This window comes from Petaurus breviceps, unplaced genomic scaffold, assembly GCF_028583685.1.
Source record: "Petaurus breviceps papuanus isolate PSGF00001 unplaced genomic scaffold, PetGlider_PUasm1.0 350, whole genome shotgun sequence".
Classification (NCBI taxonomy): Eukaryota; Metazoa; Chordata; class Mammalia; order Diprotodontia; family Petauridae; genus Petaurus; species Petaurus breviceps.
The window spans coordinates 2,602,007-2,611,790 of NW_027186199.1; the positions used below are offsets into that span (position 1 = coordinate 2,602,007).

At 41.8% G+C, this 9,784-nt stretch overlaps 1 pseudogene; it reads right to left on the reverse strand.

The window, feature by feature from the left end:
* Positions 1 to 720: 720 nt before the first annotated feature.
* LOC138168081 (60S ribosomal export protein NMD3 pseudogene) lies at positions 721 to 7,987 on the reverse strand (annotated as a pseudogene).
* Positions 7,988 to 9,784: the final 1,797 nt, after the last annotated feature.

Below are 9,784 nucleotides of genomic sequence, written 5' to 3' on the forward strand. Positions count from 1 at the left end.
GGTTTCAGAGCTTTGGGATCAGAATATCAAAAACACTTCAGGGAAGAGGGAAAGACTTGGTAAGCCACAGATATGCAGGAGAAACCATCTCCTCAATATATTCCTGATATCTAGCTTGCTTCTCTAGAAATGCTGGAGCGACAACTTATCCTTGAGTGGGCCTCAGGCTTGGGCTGAGATCTCCTCTAGAAAGCTAAAAAGTTTATTTGCTCATGTGTATTCTTTGGTATAATCCAAGCCAAATGATGTATGATTTCAGTTTGTTGTTTAGCATGGTTTACTTTCTACTCACTATATGTATTGTTGTATTTGATAGGAAGGAGCTAAACTGAAGAGTGCAACCTAAGGAAGGGCTACCTTGCCCAGGTAGGAGTGAACAAGGACAAAGCTTTCTTTTTGTACCCTTAACCATCACACTGTCAGATCAGAGATATTTGAGGGGGCAGACAGATATAATCCTAGCCCAGTGACCCTCTCAGATACTGAAGGAAAGAGTATCCAATTTTGAATTATTTGGGTTCCTACTTGTCCCTCACCCACAGATTATTTGTTGGCAATAGACAGAGTTCTTGGATCTCTTCTTTTTTGCAGAAGTGGGTCAGATTCCAGAGATCTCTATAAATGCAGTCTGAGCCACCCATATGGACAAACCTTATATAGGAGCACATATGTCTTACGCTTATAAAATTCTGGAATTCCAAATATGGAAAGATCCACCAATTTAATTTGATAAGCATTTATTTGTTATAGGCAAGCACTCTGCTAGGCATAAGAGATGCAAAGAAAAAAAAAACAGCCCTCGCCCTCAAGAAGCTTACATTCCAATTTAAATTATAAAGAGGTAGTAAGATTTTTCCAGTAATATCATACGGCTGTGAGAGCTGAACTATAAGGAAGGTTTAATGCCACAAAATTGATGTTTTGAATTGCAGTAATAGAGAAGACTTTTGATAGTCCCTTGGACAACAAGGAGATCAAATCAGTTGATGATCACATCAGTTGATACTTAAAGAAATTAATTCAGGCGATTCACTAGAAGATCAAATAATGGAGCCAAAGCTTAATTTTGGCCACCTAATAGGAAGACAGGACTCACTGGAAAAGACCCTGACACTGGGAAAGATTGGAAGCAAAAAGAGAAGAGGATGGTAGAGGGTGAGAGGGATAGATAGCATTCATGGAAGCAACAGACATGAACTTGGACAGACTTCGGGAAATAGTGATGCCTGGCATGCAATGGTCCATGGGGTCACAAAGAATTGGACAAGACCAAACAACTGAACAATAATAAGCAAGAATTTTCACAGGCCAAAAACAACACCAAAGCTAGAGGATTTTTGCTGCTGACGGGTATGCATGATAGAGGTAGAAATGGGGATCAGGTTGGTAGAGGAAAACACTTTTGTGTTCTTCCCTTAGCTTTTGGTCTTCCTCAAATTCATTTGCATGTCAAACCAGAGAGGAGCTCCTGAAGTTCTAAGTCTAGTACAAATGACCAAGATTTAGCACCAAACACTGGAAGTTAAAATTCAAGACAGTCTTAGTCTGCAGGTACTAACCACAAGCTTCCCCTCCAGTTGGGCATGGTGATTTATGGACTCTGACTATGACTAAAAACCTATTAGTCTCCCAAAGCAAAAGTGAGCTTAGATGGCCATCAGGTTGTCCTAAAGGTAATAAACAATACTGGTCACCGCACATACAAAGAAGACAACCAGCATTGATGAGGCCAAACATAACCATGAAGCCAGTAAGGACTTTGAGACTAGTAGAACTAGGTTATGTCCTGGTCACATATCTGCCCCATTTGTGTACCCATATATGTGATCTTCATGCACAGCCACTTTTTCCATTAATGGTATGTGGGGGGGGGAGGGGGTTAAGAGTGAGACCAGCTTGTTTTTTTGTCCTTTTGTTTTGTTTTGCTTTTTTGGAGGAGGGAGGGCAGAGCAATTGGGGTTAAGTGACTTGCCTAAGGTCACATGGCTAGTAAGTGTTAAATGTCTGAAGCTGGATTTGAACTCAGGTCCTCCTGACTCCAGGGCTGGTGATCTATTCACTGTACCACCTAGCTGCCCCCAGATTGGTTTGGGGGATAGAGGGAGCCCTTGCATTGCTAATTTTTCTTGCTATATACTCCTTTTCTCCTTTATTTCATTCTGAACTTAATAAAACAAATATTTCCATATTTAATATAATAGATATAATAGAAATAATGATTGCACATGAAACTGCAAATCTATTGTATACAACTTGCTATTACTTTTAAATATATAATAAAATTATCATGTATCTTTCTTGGTTTGCTTCCCTCCCCCCTCCACTCTAGAGGAGTGGGTCTACTACTATATTTAGGTCTACTATTAGACCCAAATATATATGTGTGTGTGTGTGTGTAAAATCATTCTATACACACTTCTATTTAATAGTCCTTACTCTGGATACAGATAGATCCTTTGTAGCTAATTTGGGTATTTATAATGTCAAAATGACTTAGTCACTCAAAATTGTTCTTAAAACAATATTGTTGCTACTGTATACAATGTTCTCTTAGTTCTACTCATTTTGCTTACCATTATTTTGTGCGAGTTTATTCATGTTTTTCTAGGATCATCAAGTTCATCATTTCTTATAGCACACTATTATTCCATCACAATCATATACCACAATTTGTTTAGCCATTCCCCAACTGATGGGCATCTCTGCAATTTCCAGTTCTTTGCCACCACAAAGAGAGTTGCTATAAACATTTGAGAACCTATAGGATTTTTTTCTTTTTCCCTAATCGTCTTTGAAAACAGACCTAATAGTGGTATTGCTAGGTCAAAGAGTATGGGTAGTTTATTGGCTAATATGATTTATTTTTAGAAATTCATCATTAGCTTTATTTCCTTTATGACATGCAAGTAAGCACTCAATTCTATTCAGTTTTTTAGGTTCGAGACCTTTTTCTCTTTCAAATGGACTAATATTGTATAGGAACAAATAATTCTCAAGGAGGAAAGGATCTCAGAGATCTCATCAAAGCCATCATTTTCCAGATGAGGAAGCCAAGACCACCATGTGGTTCATTTCATCTGGTCATCATCAACACTCCTTCTTCTCCCTCAGTGGCATCTTTAGAGATGTGAAGGTCCTCAAGAATCTCTGCCAAGCTAATTTGAGGGGCTCCTTCATCCATCTGTATCACTCTCCACAGGAATTGTCAAGGCTTTGTAAATATTGACATTCTTTCTAATTGCCTCATCTTCTTCCAGATCTTCCAGAAAGTTCTGGTATTGCCTTTCATCATCTGTATCCATAGTTTCACTGTCCCCATCCCGCTCCATGAGCTTCCAGTTCCTGTGACGCTGACATTTGTCATGATCATAACTCTTTTTGATTAATACCACATCAGGAACATGATGGGTGTTCATTTTGTTGGCAAACTCATTATTTAGGTTGCAGTTGTCCAAGTCAGACCCCAGCACCAGGTCTTCAGGGTTCAGAAGATCTCCCAAATAAGTTCAGCAGAAATACTGATTGTCCATATTCATCTCCAAAGTCTTCTGCACCCAGACTTCCCTGAGCATGTGTTTATTGGATCTCATGCCAGTCCCTGTCAGTCTTTTGGTTATGAATGATACTGGATTCCATCTTGACAAGCTTCTCCAGCTGCTTGGGGTGGCATAAGTTATTGAACAGATTAACACCGATAGATATTCTCATCAATCTCAGCAATCTGTAGTGTGTTTGGATCAATGAGGTGCATGGCACTGGTAACCCAGATACTAACAGAAATCTGGCTCATGTTTCCAAAGCTTCGTGCCAGTTTAGGAGACAGACACACAGCACTGTCTTTGCATATGGGAACAATTTCCACAGAAAAAGTGTTTTCATAATTATATGTATTGCTATGAATATCGTAAGAGATCAGTCTCTGTGAAGATTTGGATCTGGAAGGGGCTATACACTGAAGGAAGTCTACCATCCTCTGGCTGTGCTGTTTCTGAGCATAACAGAAATCCAAGCCATCATGAATCAGCTTGATCCACAGGGTGTTCTGATGTGCTCTGGTGTTTCAAGATCAGGTGTTCCAGATAGTAGAAAGTTGTTTGCTTTTTTCTTTTATGTGAGGTCTTTTGCCTGGTTTGAATCACAGTCTTCCAGAAATCTTTGGCTTCCACCCTATGGCTGAACTACATACTCCACCACAAATACTTGCTGAAGGATAGCACCATTCATCACCCTCTTTCTTGATAGATTGACTTTAAGCTGCTTGGAGTGAAGTTCAGTCCAAATGAAGCCAGAAAAAAGCAATTCAAGTACTGTGGAGCTACCGTCAAGATAACACAAGATTTGGCAGCTTCTATATTAAAGGATTGGAAGACTTGGAATATGATATTCTGGAGAGGGCAAAGGAGCTAGGATTACAAGCAAGAATCACCTACCCAGCAAAACTGAGTATAATCCTTCAGGGAGGGAAATGGACATTCAATGAGATAGAGGGATTTCAAGCAAATTAAAACAATTCTGAGGTACTCCCTCATAGATTGGTTAATATGACAGAAAAGGTAAATGACAACTGTCAGAGGGAATGTGGAGAAAATGAGACATTAATGCATTATTGGTGGAGTTGTAAACTGATTCAACCATTCTGTGGAACATTTTGGAACTATGCCCAAAGGTCATAAAACCACACATACCCTTTGACTAGGAATATCATTATTAATATCCCAAAAGAGATAAAAAAAAAAACAAAAAAGAAAAGGGCCCATATATACAAAAAAATTCATAGCAACTCTTTTCTGGAGTCAAAGAATTAGAAATTGAGGGGATGCCCATCAACTGGGGAAAGGCTGAACAAGTTGTGGTATGTGATTATGATGGAATACTATTGTGCTATAAGAAGTGATCAGCAGGATGCTCTCAGAAAAACCTGTATTTTCATGGACTGATGCAAAGGGAAATTGTACTGTGTATAAAGTAATAGCAATATTGTAAGTTGATCACCTGGGAATGACTTAGCTATTCTCAGCAATATAATAATCTTAGACAACTCTGAAGAACTCTTACGATGAAAAATACTATCCAAGAACTGATGGTGTCTGAATACAGATTGAAGCATACTTTTTCTTTATTTTTCTTGAGTTTTTTGTCTATTTTTTTTACAATATGACTATTATGGATGTTTTGCATAATTACAAACATATAATCTATATCGAATTGCTTACCTTCTCAATGCAGGGAGCTGGGGAGGGAGGGAGAGAATTTGGTACTCAAAAGTTTTGAAAACAAATGTTAAAAATTATTTTTACATGTAACTTGGGAAAAATAAAATACTAAATAAAAAATTTTTAAAATAAGGCATTTGGATATGAGGGAAAGATGGGAGTAAAGGGAGTCTAGGATGGGATGATGGAGAAATGGAAGGGAACTTTCTCCATTAGGATAATGGAAGTTCGAAGTCACAAAGTCTGTGGCTGTTGCTGCTTCTTATACATTTCAACTTTGTGTGTTCAGATGTATGCTTTCTACATAAAAGCAAAACAAAAAAGGTCATCTGGTTAGGGTAAGGTCATGGTTCAAGTCTTGATCCTACTTCTAAGCTTTATACAAACTGAGCCTCTCTCTACAAGTTCAATCCTAACTACAATGCAAACCTTGCTCTCCAAAGAATTCTTTTGTCATATGAATAACATGCCTGGAACAGGGAAGAAAGCCAAAAAGATACTATCTAATCTAAGTAGAAATATAGGACAGTGCAGGTGTGGTTCAGTGGGCCAAGAACAAGGTAAAATGTTTAGAGGAGAGCCATCAGGGCTATCTTCCCAGGGAGCTAGGCTCTGAGCAGTCAGTGTGGTGAAGATATGGAACTGGCAACCATTAACCCAGTGACCATTCACCTTCATTTTTTGTTTCTGACTTCTTGGATTTTGAAATAATACTCCCTCGAAGGTACCTTCCCTCTTTCCCCTTGTCCTACTTTTCAGCTCTCTCATTAGAATGTAAGCTCCTTGAGGGGAGGAAGCATCTTTCTTTTTGTTTGAATTTGTATCCCCAGCACTCATTACAACAACTTTAAAAATGCTTATTCCTCCTTGCATGCTGGTAGGTGCTAAGCTCTATAAAAATAGGGTTTGCCATGGACTCAGAGATAATTCCTGCCCCTCACAATCAGCCCTGGCCACTCATAAGAAAATATAGCCAGAAAAGGAAGGTAACATGAGCCAAGAGATAGTGAGCATTAAATGAGGAGAGTAAAAGGATCAGGCTCCTTCAGTCAATCTGGGAAGGCCCTGGCTTAGACTTAAGGGAGGAAAGTGAAGGGGGATGGGGGTGGGAGAGGGAATGTGAACATGGTAAGCTGGGGTGTAAGGAAGAGTAAAGGACCGATAAGCAGAAATCCCATGTCACAGCAGCAGTGAACACATAGAGCTTAAATGTAGCCCTGATGGGAAATGGATTTGAAAATCATTTAAAGAAAGTACAGGAATGTAAACCCATAGTGGATCACTAGGGTCACATGAAGCAATGACCCTATTCCTTCCTGTTGACATCTATTATTATACATGGCTAAGGCTGTTATATTGTGTCTTTGGGGCATGGTAAAATTGTGAGGGGATTTATCATGAATACATGTGTGGTGGAGAGCATCCTAATGTGCAGGGTCTTCTAAAGTGTCCTGAGGGTGCTGGAGAGTGTTGGCTCTGAAAAGAGTAGGCCTGAGTTTGAATCCTGCTTTTGATATTTACCACCGGTGTGACCTTGGGTAAGTCACTTAACATCCCTGGGCCTCAGTCTCTTCAGCTATAAAATGGCAAGGGGCGGGGGTTGGACTAGATGGTCTCTAAATCTATGATGTTATGATCCTATGACTTCTCTGGCATTTTGGTAGGGGGGAGAAGAAGAAAAAATATGTATTGCAGGTGGGCAAGATAATTAAAGCTAACATTTAAAGATGTACAAAGTACTATAAAAGCGTAATTCCATTTATGTCATATAACAGCCTGGTAATAGGATGGTAATATTGAAGGCATTACCATGACCATTTTAAGGATGAAGAAATTGAGGTTCAGGGAGTAAACGTCAAAAAACAACGTATGAATCTAGGTCTTCCAGAGTTGAATTTTTGTTTCTTCTCAGGGACTAGGTACAGCAACTCAGGGATATTAAAAAACTCAGGGACCAGTTTAGAGAACCAGAAGGTTAGGAGCTCAGTATAAAGCTTGTGCTTGAATAAGGAACAGAAATCATCGTGGTGTTGACAACAGGTAAAGGAATTCCTAGACCAAGGGCAGAGTTCCCCTTGAGGAGCTTCTAGCCTCGGCCTACCTCTGGCCTTGGGAAATCCCCTCAAGTGATACAAAGATTGGGGTAGAAGGAACATAGGAGGAAGGACCAGGACGGGGGGGGGGGGGGGGGGGGGAGGGGGGTTGGGGGAGTGACTGGAAATCTGGCTTGACTCCTTCCTCTTTCTGGAAACTTGGAAACTTGGCTGTTTAAAAATGTCCCTGACTTTCTGGGGCCTGATTTATCCGAGGTGGTGATAGGGGCTCAGAATTACTTACCTCCTGAAGGTTCTCCAGATGGGTTTTCACCAGTGTTCTCTAGAAGAGGACAAAACATGGGAAGACAGCAGTGAAAATGGGTGAGAAAAAGATGTCAAGGAGAGGTTTGGGGAGACCGCAGGCTAGGGGGAGTTTTGGTATGGGGTGGGGGGATATCACATTGAATCCCAGATGTATGTACTGTAAAATTCAACATATATGGGTGGGGTGGGTGGAGGAGGAGAGAGAAGAGAGGACCTTATTGAGTCTTAGATCCTTGAATCTGCTGAAGAATGAGGGAAGCTGCAGAGGTCCACCCTCACCAGGACCTGAACTCTGAGGCCAGTTGGATCTTTGGTACCATGTCTAAGGGCAGTTGGAGGCAAGGAGGCTTGGACAGATTTCTGTGTGGCCTTTCCTCTGGGAGTCTGAACCCCAAGCCATCCCCAGGTTGGTCCAGTTACCTTTTGACTTGCGCTTGCTGTGGAAATCAACACCCACAAATAGGAGTGTTGGCAGTAGAGGAAGGAATGTCAACAATGCCAAGTATACCTGGTCCTTCTGAACCCACTCATCCAGGTCTTCCATGCCTGAAAATCATAGCAACCCCAAGCACTCAGGCCTCCTACATCCCCTATCAGAGCTTCTACGCCTCTCCACCCATACTCCCAATCATCCTCTTCCCCTCCTCCCCAACTAGAGCACAGCCTCACCCCAGAGCTTCCCCCCAATGTCACCATTCCAGTGTCACTCTCAGTATAGACACAGACCCAGCAATAGCATTCAGGGACATAAGCACTCCCTCTTCCTCCCAGGATATTCAGGGAGATGAGCCTGAGCTCTGCCATCGTCCCTTCTGCCTGACCCAGGTCTGGTGAGCCACAGAGATACCCTCCAACATCCAAGAGGGGCATCCAATAGGGTCTTACCTCTACAGCCAGACATATTTACAATGTAGTAAATGAGGAAACTCATCAGCAAACACCAAAAAACTGCCAAGATCACCACTCCTGCCTTATGAGTCCACTTGACTAGGAAATTCGCTGAAATACAAGGGCCCAGAACCCCTCAGTGGATTCTTTGCCAGGGCTCCTCACCACCCCACCCCACCACCTCACTCCAGGCAGGGGAACCATTAAATTCAGGGTGTCCCCTACATCTCCTTCCCTAGGCTGGGAACACTTACTGACTCACTGAGTCAGCTTACAGAACTAATTGATTGGCCAACTAGTCCCTGCCTCCTCTTCTGCATCCCTGGAGTCTAGGACCAGGTCGGAAAGCCACAGTATCTACCGCCTGGAAGCAAAAGCTCAGAGTGTTTAAGGTAAAGAAACTGAAGGTTCATATCTCTTCCTAATCTCTTTCTTCTCTAAGCTCTGGACTCCCTTCACCATACCCCTGACCTTCATTCTGAAGCCTCACTCCAACCCTGGAATTCATACATTGAAATAGCCCCCAACCCTGTGGCCTCTCCTTCTGACTAGATAGTTCTTCCCAGACCCTCCATTTAAGGAGAGTGTCCAGAGGCCAGCAGAGTCTCATTCCTCTCAGGGATATATTCTGGATTTTCTCCAGTCATGGCCCTGTGCAAAGTATCTCCATCCCAACCTTTTTCATCTTCCTTTTATGAGCTGTCTTCCCCTAATTAGACTGCAAACTGCTTGAGGGCAGGGACTGCCTTTCTTTCTACTTACAGTTGTATTCCTAGGGCTTAGCACAGTCCTAGCATATAGTAAGCTCTTAATAAATGCTACTTATCCAGCATATAGTAAGCACTTAAATGCTATTTGACTGGCTGAGTGCCCTGCCCCCTACCTTCCCAATAGGGAGTTACCTCTGAGCTGGTAGGTTTTCCAGCTATAGTAAAAGAGGATGCCGAGCTGCACCAATGCCAGGATGCCAATCACACTCCACCAGACAGGATAGGACTCAAATAGAGTTGGTGGCTCTGAAATACAAACCCAACCTTAGGCTTCACATGGAATGGGGACCTCCCTCAAGCAGGCTTTCCCTGAATTCATCTTTTGTTTCTCTCCTCTTTATGAAAGAGAACAGTCTACTTTCTACTGCAAAAATCAGGAGTATCAATGACAGCAGAATGAGGGACAGTAGATAATGCATGAGTTGCAGGTATAACAAGGGACTGGCCAATTAGAGTCCCATCCTAGGGACCTCAAAGTGTGCTCTGTCATCATAGTGAGAGATGTAGCCAATAGAGCTCTGGTTCATGTGTGAATTGAGAGATAAGTCCAGAA